This window comes from Saccopteryx leptura, chromosome 2, assembly GCF_036850995.1.
Source record: "Saccopteryx leptura isolate mSacLep1 chromosome 2, mSacLep1_pri_phased_curated, whole genome shotgun sequence".
NCBI lineage: Eukaryota > Metazoa > Chordata > Mammalia > Chiroptera > Emballonuridae > Saccopteryx > Saccopteryx leptura.
In genome coordinates this window covers 199,687,588-199,706,719 of record NC_089504.1, presented here as the reverse complement: position 1 = coordinate 199,706,719, position 19,132 = coordinate 199,687,588, and positions in this window count along the sequence as shown.

The window sequence follows — 19,132 nt, the reverse complement described above, 5'->3', positions numbered from 1 at the left end:
CAGGGATATTGGTTTATAGTTTTCTTTTTTTGTATTGTCCTTGCCTGGTTTTGGAATCAGAATTATGCTCACCTCATAAAAGGAGCTTGGAAGTTTTCCCTCCCCTTGAATTTTTTGAAATAGTTTGAGAAGGATAGAAGTTAGTTCTTCTTTGAATGTCTAGTAGAATTCGCCTGTGAAGCCATCTGGCCAAGGGCTTTTATTTGTTGGGAGTTTATTGGTAACTGTTTCAATCTCATTTGTTGTAATCGGTCTATTAAGGTTTTCTGATTCTTCCAGATTGATTTTTGAAAGATTGCATTTTTCAAGGAATTATCCATTTTACCTAGGCTGTTTAATTTTTTGGCATACAGTTCTTTATAATATTTTCTTAAAATCCTTTGTATTTCTGCTGTGTTTGTTGTTACTTCTCCACTCTCATTTCTAATTTTATTTGAGTTCTTTCTCCTTTTTTCTCTTTTTGTGAGTCTGGCTAAGGGTTCATTGATTTTGTTTACTTTTTTCAAAGAACCAGCTCTTGGTTTCATTAATCCTCTGTATTGTTCTTTTAGTCTCTATGTCATTTATTTCTGCTCTGATATTTATTATTTCCTTCCTTCTACTTCCTCTAGGCTTTACATGCTATTCTTTTCCTAGTTCTTTTAGTTGCAGGATTAAGTTGTTTTTTTAGCTTTTTATAGCTTCTTAAGGTATGCCTGTAATGCTATGAATGTCTCTCTCAGGATTGTTTTTGCTGTGTCCAACAGATTTTCTGAGTTGTATGCTCATTTTCATTTGTTTCAAGGAAATTTCTTATTTCTTCCTTAATCTCATTGTTGACCCAGTCATTGTTTAATAACATGCTGTTTTCTTTCCAAGTGTTTGACTGTTTTTCAGTTTTTCTATTGCAGTTGATTTCTAGTTTCATGCCATTGTGGTCAGAGAAGATTCTTGATATAGTTTCAATCTTCTTAAATTTGTTGAGACTCATTTTATGCCCTAATATATGGTCTATCCTAGAGAATGTCCCATGAGCACTTGGGACACAGAATATATGTCCCAAGAACATATATTCTGCTGCTTAAGGGTGGAAGGTTCTAAAGTTATTTATTAAATTCAGTTGATCTAGTGTATCCTTTAATTCTGTTGTTTCTTTGTTAATGTTCTTTCTTGATGATTTATCCATTGATGTTAGTGGGGTATTGAAATCTCCTACTATTATAGTATTGCTGTTGATCTCACTCTTGTTGTCCATTAATATCTGCTTTATATATTTAGGTTCTCCTATATTAGGTGCATATATATTTTTAATGGTTATCTCTTCCTGTTGGATTGCTCCCTTTATCATTATGTAGTGACCTTCTTTATCCCTTACTATTGTCTTTGTTTTAAAGTCTATTTTGTCTGATATAAGTATTGCTACCCCAGCTTCTTTTTCATTTCCATGTGCATAAAATATTTTTTTCTTCCTTTTACTTTCAGTCTATGTGTATCTTTTGTTTTGAGGTGTGTCTCTTGTAGACAGTATATGAATGGGTCCTGTTTTCTTATCCATTCAGCTATCCAATGTCTTTTTATTAGAGCATTTAATCCATTTACATTTAAGATTATTGTTGACATGTAGTTGTTTATTGCAATTTTATTCCTTAAAGTTATATTCTCCTTTACTATCTTCTTTTCTCCTTTTGATCTGTTTAAAACAGGCTCCTTAACATTTCTTGCAGCATTGGTTTGGTTGTAATAAATTCCTTGAGTTTTTTTTTTGTGTGTGGGAAGCTTTTTACTTCTTCAATTTTTAATGATAGCCTTGCAGGATAAAGAAGTCTTGGTTGTAGGTTCTTGTTCTGCATTACTTTGAATATGTTTTGCTATTCCTTTCCGGCCTCAAGTGTTTCTGTTGAGAAACCAGATGTCATCCTTATGGGGGTTCCTTTGTAGGTGATAGCCTTTTTTTTCTAGCAGCTTTTAATATTTTTTCTTTATCTCTTAGCTTTGGTATTTTAGTTATGATGTGTCTTGGTGTAAATTTTTTTGGGTTTCTCTTCAATGGAATTCTCTGTGCTTCTTGAACTTGTGTGACATTTTCCTGCGTCAATTTAGGGAAGTTTTCAGCTATGATTTCATTGAACAAGGTTTCTAACCCATGTTTTTTCTCTTCTTTTTTGGAACCCCTATGATGTGGATGTTGTTTATCTTTAGGTTGTCACAGAGCTCTCTTAGAGTTTCCTCAGATTTTTTCAGTCTCTTTTCTTTTATCTGCTCTACTTGTGTGCTTTCACTTATCTTGTTTTCTGATTCAATCCTCTGCTTCATCCAGCCTGCTATTAATTTCTTCCAGTGTAGTCTTCATTTCTGATATTGTGTTTGTCATTTCTGGCTGGTTTTTCTCTATGATTTCTGTGTCCTTTTTGATGCTTTCAAGTTATTTATTGAAGTGTTCATTAAGTCCATCCATTGTAGCTTTAAGATCTTTAAGCATACTAAAAATCATTATTTTATACTCTGCATCCCGTAATTTGATTACTTCCAGTTTGTCCAAGACTTTATCAGAGGATTTATCTTGTTGAAGCATATGACTTATGCTTCTCTGCCTACTTATTATTCTCTATGACTTGTAAGCTTCTTCCAGCTGTGATCTCCTTACCTAGTGCAGCCTCTTTGAAGTCTTGATTTGTTTTCTTCTCAGTTTTCTTAACTCAGTGGTAGTCTTGTTTACTGATCTCAGCAGTGGGTTTATTTGATGCTGTATCCAGGAATGCAGTGGGTTGCCAGCTTCTCTCTGGGGAAGGGTGCTTTCTCCATTTCAGTAGGGGGAGGTGTATCCCAGATCTCCATGGAGACCTGAGTTATTGCCCCTTCCTGTTTTCGGCTCTGTCTTGTTGCTCTGATTGGAGTGGAGAGCTTTCTGGAGGCGAGTCACCCAGAACCACTTTAGGCTTGTGCTTTGTTGAGAGCTCAACCCCTCCCCCAGCTATAGCTGCCTCCATACTGAATGAGTCAGCTTCTCAGGTCATTCCATGCATTCCTCTGCCTGTCACTGTCTGTCTCTCTCTCCTCACTTTCCTTTTGGAAGACAAGCCAGCTCTCTCAGCGCACCTTTTCCTCAGATCCCCACGCAAGTGGCTGTGAGAAATATTTTCTGCTCTTCTCTTTGTAATGAGAGCCCTTCTGGGATCTCAGTCTCACCCCACCCCTCCTGGAAGCATGGGAGCCCCCGCACCACAGCTCAGAGCTTCCTACCAGGCTCAATGTGACTTCTTCTTTGCTCCTTAATTTTTGAGACCTGTTCTTTTAATCCAAAGTTGGTTTTTCATGCTGATTGTTCCTAAATTAATTTTTAATCCAGTTTGTTGGTTTAAGCTGGGAGTCTGTGTGTCTGTCTACTCTGCTGCCATCTTGGTTCCCCTCTTATACTTAAGACTTTTAAATGGTTTTAGATGTCCCATTGGGAATTATGTTGAATCCATTCCAAAACAACTCCCTTTTCACTCTTTATCTCAGAACCTTGTTCCATTTTTTATTATGGCACCTGTCACTACCTGACATTATAATATACATTTATGACCTTATTGGACAAGTAAGCTTTCTGAGGGCAGGGATTTTGCTTTATTCACTGCTGTATCCCTTCATTACTAATAGTGTCTGGTGCACATTTACTTCTTAGTGAATACATTTTAATCAATGAATGAACAAATAGTACTTTCATGAAAATTATTATGTTTCTTTACTCAAAAGTTACTACTGTATTATGGTGGTTTACTGGCATCAGCATTCTAAAATCCACCATGTTTACAAGCAAAGTAGCCATTTAGAAAGTGAATTAAATGTCTGTTTTTTATTGCTTTTCAGAGTATTTTCTGTCTAATGGTATAAAAAACTGTCTCTGGGAATGTCACACAAGGATAAAAGTATTTAAAATAACAGGAGAAAACAAAAATTTATTCAGTTGGTTAAGAAATTTTATTCACAAAAAATTGTTTTTAAATAAAAATAAAAATCAGGTTTAATATTTGCTTGCCCTTATCTTTGTGTTAGTCTTGCATTTCAACAATCTTTCAAAAAGATTCAGGTATACCATTTTAGAGTTTATTGTCTCTTTTTTGGCCTTCTCTAGCCAGAATTTTAATTATCTAAAAATGTCTACATTTATTGCTTAACTCATTCTCTTAAAACTATCAGCCATTAACATTCATCAAAGACTATTGTTTGTGTCATCAGGTACTGGGTTGTGGCAGAGTGCCACATGTTAGATCCCTACCATCTTGCTGTGTCTACCAACTAGAAAGGACACAATTTGGCTACTGGTTGTCACAACTCCTTAGCTTAGAAACTCTAAGATTATGTCAATAATACACAATTATGCTAATAGGACTTCTCTAACTTTCCTCCTTTTTTTTTCTCCCCTTATTCAGATCACCTTCCAATGACACCTCCACATAATAATTATGTTTCTCCAAGATTACTCTGACAGTTCTCCTTCTATCCATGATAGATGATATTAGTACCCACAAAGAGAAAAATATTAATATCTATAAATTGTTATAGATCAGTTTCTAAAGAGAACTGTAATTTCAACCTCAGTTAAAACATGTTAGTTCCCATTTCTTTAGTAATTTTTACTTTCAAAAATATTTTTATTCACTCACTAACTCAATAAAAACTTTTAGGAGTAATGTGTAGATTCTAAGGGTAAAAGAATGCATATGATGAATGGTTTTGGAGAGATTAAGCCTACAATTTGAAGACAGTAAGAACAATAATAATTAGTCCATGAGAGAATTTCTGAGAGACTGAGTTAAGGCAGAGAGAGAATAAGAAAGACAAGTCAGGGAGTGGCATAAGCATGAGTTGGATAGGTGACAAGGAAGAGGTAGTTAACCACGACTACAGGGTTTCCAGCTGGGTAAACAGGTGAATGATGGATGACTAAGTCACTTAGACAAAATGGGAAGGCTATGGTAGGTATTCTATCCCTACTTACTCCACAAACGTTCTAGAATATTTTATCTTTAATTATGGATTTGTTTACCGTCAACATGATATTAATTTCAAGACCTGCATCACTTGCCCACATATGTATTTTAGCTTTATATACATATGAGGCTGCCAAGGAAACAGCTCTATTCAGATGTCCTGTGGACATGTCAAACTCAGCATTTCCAGATAAACTTTCCATCTTGTTTTCCCAAAGCCACTCTTCTTCCTCCTGAAATTGCACATTTATTATTTTCTTTCTACTCATTCTCCCTTTCAATTAATCATTAAATCATGTTTATTCTATCCACTTTATCTCTGGAATATTTCCGTTTTCTTCCATACTTTTACTACCTTAGTATATAAAAGCCACGATCTATTCCAGGATTATTCAACAGCCTAATTTTCCTTCCTTCCAGTATTTCTCTATTTCATTTTCACATGCACTCTCCAATTGTGCAAAATTTATTTAGAATTATGTTCCTAAAATATAACCTTTACTATTTAAATGTTTTATTTTGCTTTCCATTGCTTATGGAATAAATTTGTTCTCTCTCACATAACCTTCTGATTTCTGTAGAAGGTGGACCTGATTTACCTCTACTGCCCTGGCTCTCAGCTCTTCTCTGAGCTAAGTCACTTCCATTCATGCTACCATTATGACTGATAACCACAGCAAACCTCCAACACACTTTACATGTTAAGTTAGATAAGGACTAAAGAGTGTCTATGAATTTGGCAATTAGTACCTTATCAAGAGCAATTAATGAAGGCAAAACTCAAACTACAATGGCTTCAGGTATCATGTATCAGAAGTTATAAGGAAGTGGTAACAGAAAGATAACTGATCAAGCTCATTAAGTACTGATGGAATTAAACGGATACCAGGTACCAAGCACATGACAAGATAGGTATACAGACATCAAACAGATCTTTGATATTTAGAGTTAGCTAGATAAAGCCATCAAGAGCATCCTAATCCAAATCTGACCAAACAGTATCATGAAAGCAGACAACTTTTGCCTGGTGAAGATCATTTCATTTCAAACAATCTTGCAATTTTCAAGGGAGGATAAAAAATAATGAGACTCATAGACAAGAAATCTGACCATAGTTTTGTTTGCCGTGTGACATCCTTAGGTAATATTTTTTTGGTTAAAAAGCCACTGAAAGTTTAAATAAGATGAAAAATGGGATCTAATTTTCATTTCTGATTGATTATTCTGCCAGTAGGGTGGGGCACTTTCAGAGGACTGAGGCTGCAGGCAAAGAAAGAGACTAGTTGTGAAGGAAAACAGACATTTGCAGAGCAGAGACAGAACCCAGATTTTTATTAAGTGTAATAGGTTTCAGTTCTTCAGGCTACGAATGTTAAGTTTCATTTTCTTAAGTTTCGATTTGTCATTCTCCGCCATTTTGTATACTTCAACCATTTGTTCTACTCAATCACCTCTTGACATCTACTTCTATATAAAGCAATAATATGTACTAAGCTAAAAGTTCTGCATAACTGCCTAACTACTCTACCAATGATAAGCCACCCTATATCCTCCTTCCTCCCCTAAATGCCTTTAAAATTGCTGTTCCAACCATAAATTGGGCTGCTTTTTCTTATGAGACAGCCTGGCAGGTTTTCTCTTAATAAAGCCTGTTACACCGGTCTTTTGGATTCCAATTGATTCTATCAAAGTGTATGTCCATTGAGAGGGCCTAGGACCAACAACACACACCTATCACCCAGATCTTGCTTTCTAAATATCATTCTCCAGTGGTGGGATTCAAACAATTCAACAACCAGTTCTCTGCCCTAATGACTGTTTTAAGTATAAAAAATGATATAATGAGAGGTAGGTTATTATTTCATATATTTAACATTTAAATAAGAACTATAAAAAGGTACACAAAAGTAGATTATAAGAGTTTTAAAATATTAATGAAAAATATTAAATAATACCTGACAATAAACAGTAAAAATGTTATTTAAGATATTTCCATATTACTCCTTGATTGGCATCCTCACTTGTAATTTTATTTCAACTATGGATAAAATTAACACTACTATGGGTGCTTAGAATATGCTGTTGTCCAGATGAACATTAAAAAAGAGTAAGGAATGTAGATTTGTGATTTCCACATTGGGCAGCTGCCCAGGTGCCCATCTTAGAGAGAACCCTGATTACAAGTGCTATTTTACCAACTGGTTCACCAAACTCAACAAAAAATTAAGTATTGGTTCTGCCAGACTGGTGGGAAACAGTTGAATCCCACCACTGCCATTCTTCAAAAAAGAATAACCAAGGTTCTTAAGAAAAGTGCTTGATTCCAAGACTGAGTCAGGAGGAATACCAAATGGGCCTGAAGCATCTTGTGGTCCCAGGAAGGGAAAATGTACTCAAAAATAAATGAGGGCAGAATCACACAAGAGCCAACCCAAAGGAGTGCCCCATGACCATAGCTGTAATATGAGCAATAAAAAATAAATAAATACAGTGGTATCAGACTATAAATCACAGGATGAAATAATTATCTATGAGTCCATACTGACATATGTAAATAATTGAATAAGTAAATAAATCTGGGAATGAGCCACCCTTTCCATATAGAAGAAATATGAGAAGGCATATCTGAACCCCTGGGTGGGGGAAGTAGCTGCGACAGATTTGGCTTCTTTGTAGACAGTGATCTGGACTCAAAAGACAAACAGTGCATTTTAAAACCACTGGAAAAGTTAGATGACCAAGACAGAGCATTCAAAAGCCTAGATTTAAATACCAGATCTTCCTCTTGTAGATGTGTAAATTGAACCACTTGAGGACTCTGGTCACTTATTGGTTAATTGGAGATACTGCAAACACCAACTGCTAAGATTGTCACAAAATTCACTTTATACTTATTGCAAAAATTACATTCTGTTCATAACGATTAGATGTTATTACCTTAAAAAGTAATGATAGTATTTAAAGTATCATTTGGAATATAGATTTGAATGAAAAGTAGTTCATTTTTAATTGTGTTATTGTTATTGTTGTTTTCCCCTGCAGTTCTGTGAACATTTGGGGAAGCAGAAGTGCTAGCTTTCCTGACTTGCACAGAGCACCTGGTCATATTTCTCTCTATTTGGCAGCTAACAAAAACAACTACTGGAAGCCTCCTACTTAAATGGACTATAATAGATTGTTAAAAACAAATCTAAACATTGTTAATAAAGGTCTGAAGATAATTATAAGGTGGTAATTAATTGCAGAGAGTTCCTAAAACTATCCCATATTCACATTTATCATCACTGTATCCTTGAAATAGCATGATAATGCTGATAAATTAGCCCCATTACCAATACAAACTTCAAGAAATCTCATAGAGAGTCTTCCTTTAAGGAGGTTTGCTCTGATTCCCTTTCCCCGAAGAACTATCAACCTATTGTCAATTGACCAAGTAATAGTGATAACTACCCAGATGCTATGCCTCTACTTTGTTTTAAAAAGGGGAACCACCACTTTATTTTCATCTAACACAAACATCACAACACTTTTCTTTCCAGGCACTTAAATAATGGAGTAGAACATTTAGTTTTGGACTTGAACAAAATAATCTCCAAAGATGATTCCCATCTCTAACGGCTTCCTAACTGGTTGCTATACTTTCAGTTTTTATTTCTATTTTTTGGCAATCTATTTTCTGCATGGCAACCAAAAGTAATCTTTCTAAAATATTAATCTAATTACATTAATCTTCTAATTAAACCCTGAAGACCTCCCACTGTCCTCGAGATGAAGCACAAATTCTTAGTTGCCACCTTTATAATCTGGTTCTTATTAAGTTCTCCAGTTTTAAATCTTAACCACTTTATATACTATGAATACATTTTATAATCTTAAATATTTTTTCTGTTCTATTCAATATCTTATTTCTCTATAATTAAAACTTTCTATTGCATCCCTGGTGCCTAAAACTGATTTAGGCACACAAGTATTCAGTAAGTAATCATTAGTTTGACTGGTGGCACAGCAGTGGATGGAGTGTCAACCTGGATACTGAGGTCCAAAGTTCAAAACCCAGAGGTCTCCGCCTTGAATGTGGGCTCATCTGACTTGAGTGCAGGGCTGATGGCTTGAGCATGGGATCATCAGCATGATCCCATGGTCGCTGGTTTAAGCCCAAAGGTCATTGGTTTGAAGGCAAAAGTCGCTGGCTTAAGCAAAGGGTCACTGGCTCAACATGGGCCCCCAGTCAAGACATGTATGAGAAGCAATCAGTGAACAAGTAAAGTAACACAACTACTAGTTGATGCTTCTCTTCTCTCTTTTGCTAAAAAAAGTGTCAAATAAATGAATGGATGAATACATGAATAAGTAAAATGATTATCTTTACAAATAAAGCAAACCATTGTAAAAATTAACAATTTAAATTCAAATATAAAAATATAAATAATTAGACAATATAGTTTATAATAAGGAAAATGAAATATTAAAATGATCACTTGAATGCTATATTTTTAAAAAGCTTTGAAAATAGCTATATACTCTTATAACAAAAACTATTACTAAGAGAATGTGCAATTTTACTCCTTGTTAAACAAACTTAAATGGTACCAGAATGACTTTATTTATTTTGGCATCTAAAATATAAGATATGTGGTATAGGCATTTATATAACTGCATAGTGAACAAACCAACTGCCTATTCAGTTTTATTTTTTTTTTTTTTTTTTTTTTTTTTAATAAATTTTTATTGATGTTAATGGGATGACATTAATAATTCAGGGTACATATATTCAAAGAAAACATGTCTAGGTTATTTTGTCATTAAATTATGTTGCATACCCCTCACCCAGAGTCAGATTGTCCTCCGTCATCCTCTGTCTAGTTTTCTCTGTGCCCCTCCCCCTCCCCCTAACTCTCCCTCCCTCCCTCCTGCGTCCTCCCTCCCCCCACCCCTGGTAACCACCACTCTCTTGTCCATGTCTCTTAGTCTCGTTTTTATGTTCCACCAATGTATGGAATCATGTAGTTCTTGTTTTTTTCTGATTTACTTATTTCACTCCGTATAATGTTATCAAGATCCCACCATTTTGCTGTAAATGATCTGATGTCATCATTTCTTATGGCTGAGTAGTATTCCATAGTGTATATGTGCCACATCTTCTTTATCCAGTCTTCTATTGAAGGGCTTTTTGGTTGTTTCCATGTCTTGGCCACTGTGAACAGTGCTGCAATGAACATGGGGCTACATGTGTCTTTACGTATCAATGATTCTGAGGTTTTGGGGTATATACCCAGTAGAGGGATTGCTGGGTCATAAGGTAGTTCTATTTGCAGTTTTTTGAGGAACCACCATACTTTCCTCCATAATGGTTGTACTACTTTACAGTCCCACCAACAGTGTATGAGGGTTCCTTTTTCTCCACAGCCTCTCCAACATTTGCTATTGTCCGTCTTGTTGATAATAGCTAATCTAACAGGGGTGAGGTGGTATCTCATTGTAGTTTTGATTTGCATTTCTCTAATAACTAATGAAGCTGAGCATCTTTTCATATATCTGTTGGCCATTTGTATTTCTTCCTGGGAGAAGTGTCTGTTCATGTCTTCTTCCCATTTTTTTATTGGATTGTTTGTTTGTTTGTTGTTGAGTTTTATGAGTTCTTTGTAAATTTTGGATATTAGGCCCTTATCTGAGCTATTGTTTGAAAATATCAGTTCCCATTTAGTTGGCTTTCTGTTTATTTTGATATCAGTTTCTCTTGCTGAGCAAAAACTTTTTATTCTGATGTAGTCCCATTCATTTATCTTTGCCTTCACTTCTCTTGCCATTGGAGTCAAGTTCATAAAATGTTCTTTAAAACCCAGGTCCATGAGTTGAGTACCTATGTCTTCTTCTATGTACTTTATTGTTTCAGATCTTATATTTAGGTCTTTGATCCATTTTGAATTAATTTTAGTACACGGGGACAGGCTGTAGTCGAGTTTCATTCTTTTGCATGTGGCTTTCCAGTTTTCCCAACACCATTTGTTGAAGAGGCTTTCTTTTCTCCATTTTGTGTTGTTGGCCCCCTTATCAAAGATTATTTGACCATATATATGTGGTTTTATTTCTGGGCTTTCTATTCTGTTCCATTGGTCTGAGTGTCTATTTTTCTGCCAATACCATACAGTTTTGATTATTGTGGCTCTATAATATAGTTTAAAGTCAGGTATTGTAATGCCCCCAGCTTCATTCTTTTTCCTTAGGATTGCTTTAGCTATTCGGGGTTTTTTATAGTTCCATATAAATCTTATGATTTTTTGTTCCATTTCTTTAAAAAATGTCATAGGAATTTTGATGGGAATTGCATTAAATTTATATATTACTTTGGGTAATATGGCCATTTTAATTATATTTATTCTTCCTATCCAAGAACAAGGAATATTTTTCCATCTCATTGTGTCTTTTTCTATTTCTCTTAGCAATGCCTTGTAGTTTTCATTATATAGGTCCTTTACATTCTTTGTTATGTTTATTCCTAGGTATTTTATTTTTTTTGTTGCAATCGTGAAGGGGATTATTTTTTTGAGTTCGTTTTCTAATATTTCATTGTTGGCATATAGAAAGGCTATGGACTTTTGTATGTTGATTTTGTATCCTGCGACCTTACTGTATTGGTTTATTGTTTCGAGTAATCTTTTTGTGGAGTCCTTTGGGTTTTCGATGTATAGGATCATATCATCAGCAAAAAGTGATACCTTTACTTCTTCTTTTCCGATGTGGATGCCTTTTATTTCTTTGTCTTGTCTGATTGCTCTGGCCAGAACTTCTAGCACCACGTTAAATAAGAGTGGAGAGAGTGGACAACCCTGTCTTGTTCCTGATTTAAGGTGGAAAGTCCTCAGTTTTACGCCATTTAATATGATGTTGGCTGATGGTTTATCATATATGGCCTTTATCATGTTGAGATATTTTCCTTCTATACCCATTTTGTTGAGAGTCTTAAACATAAAATTGTGTTGTATTTTATCGAAAGCCTTTTCTGCGTCTATTGATAAGATCATGTGGTTTTTGTTCTTTGTTTTGTTGATATGGTGTATTACGTTAACCGTTTTACGTATGTTGAACCATCCTTGAGATTCTGGAATGAATCCCACTTGATCATGATGTATTATTTTTTTTATATGTTGTTGTATTCGATTTGCCAGTATTTTGTTTAGTATTTTAGCATCTGTATTCATTAGAGATATTGGTCTGTAGTTTTCTTTCTTTGTGCCATCCTTGCCTGGTTTTGGTATGAGGGTTATGTTGGCCTCATAAAATGTGTTTGGAAGTATTGCTTCTTCTTCAATTTTTTGGAAGACTTTGAGTAGAATAGGAACCAAGTCTTCTTTGAATGTTTGATAGAATTCACTAGTATAACCGTCTGGGCCTGGACTTTTATTTTTGGGGAGGTTTTTAATAGTTTTTTCTATTTCCTCCCTGCTGATTGGTCTGTTTAGGCTTTCTGCTTCTTCATGACTCAGTTTAGGAAGGTTGTATTGTTCTAGGAATTTATCCATTTCTTCTAGATTGTTGTATTTGGTGGCATATAGTTTTTCATAGTATTCTACAATAATTCTTTGTATATCTATGATGTCTGTGGTGATTTCTCCTCTTTCATTTTGGATTTTATTTATTTGAGTCCTGCGTCTTTTTTCCTTAGTGAGTCTTGCCAAGGGTTTGTCAATTTTGTTGATCTTTTCAAAGAACCAGCTCCTTGTTTTATTGATTTTTTCTATAGTTTTTCTGTTCTCTATTTCATTTATTTCTGCTCTGATTTTTATTATCTCCTTTCTTCGGCTGGTTTTGGGTTGTCTTTGTTCTTCTTTTTCTAGTTCCTTAAGGTGTGAAGTTAAGTGGCTTACTTCGGCTCTCTCTTGTTTGTTCATATAGGCCTGAAGTGATATGAACTTTCCTCTTATTACTGCTTTTGCTGCATCCCAGAGATTCTGATATGTCGTATTTTCATTTTCATTTGTCTGTATATATCTTTTGATCTCTGCACTTATTTCTTCTTTGACCCATTCATTTTTTAGAAGTATGTTGTTTAGTTTCCATAATTTTGTGGGTTTTTCCCCCTCTTTTTTACAGTTGAATTCTAGTTTCAAGGCTTTATGATCAGAGAATATGCTTGGTACAATTTCAATTTTTCTAAATTTGCTGATATTGTCTTTATGGCCCAACATATGGTCAATTCTTGAGAATGTTCCATGTACACTAGAGAAAAATGTATACTCTGTCGCTTTGGGATGAAGTGTCCTGTAAATGTCTATCATATCCAGGTGTTGTAATATTTCGTTTAAGGCCACTATATCTTTATTGATTCTCTGTTTGGATGACCGATCTAGAGCCGTCAGCGGTGTATTGAGGTCTCCAAGTATGATTGTATTTTTGTCAGTTTTTGTTTTAAGGTCAATAAGTAGCTGTCTTATATATTTTGGTGCTCCTTGGTTTGGTGCATATATATTAAGGATTGTTATGTCTTCTTGATTCAGTGTCCCCTTAATCATTATGAAATGACCATTTTTGTCTCTGAGTACTTTTTCTGTCTTGTAGTCAGCATTATCAGATATGAGTATTGCTACACCTGCTTTTTTTTGGGTGTTGTTTGCTTGGAGTATTGTTTTCCAGCCTTTCACTTTGAATTTGTTTTTATCCTTGTTGCTTAGATGAGTTTCTTGTAGGCAGCATACAGTTGGATTTTCTTTTTTAATCCATTCTGCTACTCTGTGTCTTTTTATTGGTAAGTTTAATCCATTTACATTTAGTGTAATTATTGACACTTGTGGGTTCCCTATTGCCATTTTATAAATTGCTTTCTGTTAGTTTTGTATCTTGTTTGATTCTTCTCTTTTGTTTTTCTATCATTTGTTTTTGTTTGTTTGTATTCCATACTTCTTTCCTCTGTTGCTACCTTTTTTAAGTCAAGTGTTTTTGTGGTGGTTTTTTCAAGGGTGGTTACCATTAAGTAATGAAAAGGGTACCTACCATATTCATTGTAGTACCCTTTCTTATGAGTATTTCTGCGCTTCATCGTCCTTTGCTACTGTTAATCTTCATCCTTTCTCCCCTTTTTTTTCTTTTGTTGTCACAGTTTAAGTTTGGTTTTATTGTTTTCTTGGTGGAGCTGTTACTTGGGGTTCTGTTTTCTTTTGTTCTTTGATTCTGGTTGGAAAACCCCCTTTAGTATTTCCTGGAGTGGGGGCTTTCTGCTGATAAATTCTCTCATCTTTTCTGTATTTGTGAATGTTTTTATATCTCCTTCGTACTTGAAGGATAGCTTTGATGGGTATAGTATTCTTGGCTGAAAGTTCCTCTCTTTCAGGGCTTTGAATATTGGGGTCCACTCTCTTCTAGCTTGTAGAGTTTCTGCTGAGAAGTCTGATGATAATCTAATAGGTCTTCCTTTATATGTTGTATTCTTCTTTTCCCTGGCTGCCTTGAGAATTTTTTCTTTGTCATTGGTTTGTGTCATCTTCATTATGATGTGCCTTGGAGTGGGTTTGTTGGGGTTAAGAAAACTCGGTGTTCTGTTTGCTTCTTGAATTTGAGGCTTTAGTTCTTTCCACAGGCTTGGGAAGTTCTCATCTATTATTTGTTTAAGTATATTCTCCATTCCATTTTCTCTCTCTTCTCCCTCTGATATACCTATTATTCTTATGTTATTCTTTCTGATGGAGTCAGACAATTCCTGTAGGGTTTTCTCGTTTTTTATTATTTTTGAGTCTCTTTCTTCTTCTCTCTGTTGTGCCTCAAGTTGCTTGTCTTCTATTTCACTAATCCTATCTTCTATCTGGGCTGTTCTATTAGCTAAGCTTGTTATCTCGTTTTTCAGTTCGTGAATTGAGTTTTTCATTTCTGTTTGATTTGTTTTTATAGTTTCAATTTCCTTGGTAATATATTCTTTGTGATCGCTGAGTTGTTTTCTGATTTCCCTAAATTGCCTTTCTGTGTTTTCTTGTATATCTCTGAGTATTTTTAAGATTTCTATTTTAAATTCTCTGTCATTTGGCTCCAAGGCTTCCAGTAAGCTAAATCTTTTCTCCATAGATTTTTCCACATCTATTTGTGTTACCTCTCTATCTTTTGTATCCATAATATTCGATTTCCTTTTTCTTATTGGCATCTGAAGGTGGTCTTGTTGATATTCTTAATTAAAATTAATAAAGAATAAAAAGGGAAAAAAAAGAAAAAAAAAATAAAAAACAAAAAAACAAAAAACACTCCACACACACAAAAAGTAATGATGTATTATTTCCCCCTTTTTTCTTTCTTCTCCTTCCCTCCTCTCACCTCTTTAGGTAAATATCGTGATGACCTGTGAATTATATTATGCTAAATGGAACAAAAATTGCCTATAATGGAGGGCCTGATTTGGGGTGAAGAGTTCAAGGTGCAAAAAAGGGAGTAGGGACCTACTAAATGCAAAAAAAAAAAAAAAAAAAAAAAAAAAAGGAGGATATCTTAGACAAGCATCAAATGATTTGCTTGTAAGTGATGGTCGACTAAAAGATATAATGAGAGGGATAAGAGGGAAACAGAAAAAAGGAGAGAAAAAATAATATTTAAAGAAGAAAAAAAATAAAAATAAGTAAAAATTTGTTGTATTAAGTGGAGTGAAGACTAAATACAATGGAGACTTTGGGTTGGGAGGAATGCTAGTGAGTTAAAAAGCAATGTAAAAAGTACCCAAAATGCCACAAAAACAAACAAATAAAGGAAAACCAAGAACAAAAGCAGAAAAAAAAAAAAAAAAAAGAACAAACAACAAAAACAAAAAAAACTTTAGTCCCAAATTAAATAATTTGTTCGTAATTGAGGATTAAATGAGAGGAAAAGTAAAAGGAGAAAAGAAGGAACGAATAGAAAGGAAAAAATAAGAAAAAGAGAGAAACAAAGGAAGAAAAAAAGGAAAGGGAGAAAAAACAAAAAGAAAACAAAAGGGGAGAGAGTGAGAGTTAAGGGTTTTGGAGTGTAACCCTAAGGGAGAGTAAGGATGAAGAAAAGAAATAAAATGTAACACTTATGGGTAGTGTAGTTCAAGAAAAGGGTAGCATAAGATGGGCAGAGAATAAATGGACCGAGGTGGAGGAAATACAAATAAAGACAATAAGAAAGAAGAGAGAAACACAACAACAAAGAATTAGTGGAACAAGTTATAAAGTCTGTGGATTTTTCTTGATTTTGAGAGGTTAACTTCTTCCTTTTTCTTTTCTCTCCCTCTTCCTGGTCGGTTACTCTGTACCCCAGGTTCTGCCCCTGTGTCACGCTTAGGTAGGGATTTGCAGTTGATGGGATTCTATGGCAATGTCATATAATTGGCTTTAGTCTCACTGGTAGTCAAGGCTTGTTGGCGTTTGTAGAAGAAGATGCACTATTCGCTGCTTGCTATATAGATCTTAATATCTGCCAAGTCCCTCTTGTTAGGTATATCCCTGAATATAGAGGCTCTGTCAATCAGAAGTTGCCCCCGCCCCTTTAGCGAAAGGCAGTGAAAAATATTATGCCTCTTGTCTTGGATCGCTGAACTGGGAGAGATCTTATCAATTAGAGCCCTGTGGGTTCGTAGATTTTGTGGGTTTAGCTAATTTCAGTGATTGGATCCGCAGCTGTGCTCCAGAGAGTATTTCAGGCTGCCTGCGCGCCCCTATCCCAACGCTTGATTGTTAGCTCGAATGGCTGGGTGAGGTGCCCCGTCCACGGAGAGAATCTCCTGACTAGGAAAGACAGGTTTGGCGCCCCTCCTGGACTGCGTCACAAGGCGCGCGCGTGCACGGCTTCTCAGAACACGCCAGTGGTGTCCGGCACTCCCGGGGACACGGGGCTCGCGCACGCGGCTTCTCAGAGCACGCCGGTGGTGGCCGCTACTCCCCGGGACGGGACGGGGCTCGGGGAGCGGGCGCGCGGCTTCCCAGAGCACGCCGGTGGTGGCCTGCACTCCCCGGGATGCGGCTTGGGGCGCGAGCACGCGGCTTCTCCGAGCACGCCGGTGGTTGCTGGCACTCCCCGGGGCGCGCGGGCGCGCGGCTTCCCAGAGCACGCCGGTGGTGGCGGGCACTCCCCAAGATGCGGCTCGGGGCGCGAGCACGCGGCTTCTCCGAGCACGCCGGTGGTTGCTGGCACTCCCCGGGGCACGCGGGCGCGCGGCTTCTCAGAGCACGCCGTTGGTTGCTGGCACTCCCTGGGACGTGGGTCGGGGCGCGCACGCGGTTTCTCAGAGCACGCCGGTGGTTGCGGGCACTCCCCGGGACGCGGGGCGCGGGCGCGCGGCTTCTCAGAGCACAGAGCACGCCGGTGGTTGCCGGCACTCCCTGGGACGTGGATGGGGCGCGCCTGTGGCTCCTCAGAGCACAGAGCACGCCGGTGGTTGCCGGCACTCCCTGGGACGTGGCTCGGGGCGCTGGGACGCGGCTCGGGGCGCTGGGACGCGGCTCGGGGCGCGCGCGCGCGCCGGGCTTTTCAGAGCACGCCGGTGGTTGCCGGCACTCCCCGGGACGCGGCGGGGGCAGCTGCACGTGTGGGTTTACTCACCCCAGGCGTATTCCCTCCTGGGCAACAGTCCCTCTGCTTTCAGTGTGGATGCTCCGAGGATAAATTTTTCTGCTTCTAGTTGACAAATTTGTTGAGATTTTGGAGAGGTCTGTCGGACGTGCTGCTCACGGCGCCATTTCCGTGACGTCACTCCGCCTATTCAGTTTTATAGAGGTAAAATTTTTTTTTTGCTTCATGAGAAATTTAAAGGAGTTACTGATTTATGAGATTTAAAAAAAAACAGCCTCTTGATGGAATACTAAAGCACTGTCTATATTTTTATACACCATCTTTATAAAATGAGAACAGACCCAATCAGCATTTACGAATCTGTATAGATATGTGAAAGCTTTTCTTTGTTTCCCAGGAAAGTTTATTACAAAAAGGCACTGCCTAAGTCACTGAATTGCCAATTATGATTAACTGCCCTCTGTTTTCTTCAGAAACAAGCATCAGGCATCCAAATTCTTATCCAATGGCTCTCATTTTAATTCATTCTAAACTAATGACTTTCAAAATTTATTTTCATTATTGTAAGTGGAAGAAAAAAGTAAGGAAAATGATGCAGTACAATATATAATTGCAACCCTAGTAGAAATATAAAGTGGGAAATTATATTCCTACCACAACTGCCCTTTATTTATTTAGTGATAAGCATTCATAATCAAGTCACTGAAGTCATAAATCACATTCAAAATTTCTCAGTCATTACCATTTTAATTTTTAATAGATGAAGCATGGGTCCCTGTTCTACCTGTGTAGATTATTATAATGCAAAGGCTACAAGAGAGCAGCTCATCTAATAATACATATAGTAATCAAAATATCTGTCCATTTAATCCAAAAAGTAAGTTTCTACAAAAATATAAACCACAAATGAAGAGTTTGGTGATAAATTCTCTCCAAATTAGAAAATATATACTATAGATTCATTGCAATGTCTATGAAAATTCCAATGCCATTTTTCACAGAGATAGAAGAAACATTCCTAAAAATTTTATGAAGCACAGAAATCCTCAAATAGACAAAACTATTAGAGAAATTAGAAAATAGGGTGTAAGGGGATGAGCAAAATATGTGACAATAGCCAAAAGATACAAACATAATTAAAAGGTAATTTCTTGAGATATATTATATAACACGGTGACTATACACAGTGGGGCAAAAGAAAATTTACAGTTGTGAGTATGCAAAACAGTTTATTTACTCTTGAATTATTTGTTAATTATTGTATTATTTTCTATATAAATGACTGTCATTCTACTTTTTTTCTCACCCTATAGTTAACATTACTGTGTTATATAATATTGAAAAGTTGTTAAGAGAATAGATCTTAAGAGTTCTCATCATATAAAAAATGTATAACTATGTGTGGTGACAGATGCTGACTAAACTTACTATGCTAATCATTTTGCAATATTTACCTATATCAAAACATTCTATTACACATCTGAAACTAATACAGTGGTATATGACAATTACAGTTCAATAGGTTTGAGAAAATACATAAATACTTCTTCTTTGATCAAAGAAAGCACAATATCACAACTAAAACTTATAAAGCCAAATAATGTGAAAAGTCTAGTATAAAAATGTAAAACTTTGTATGGCAAAATACAGGAGTGGGCTGAAGTAGGTTTATAGCTGCA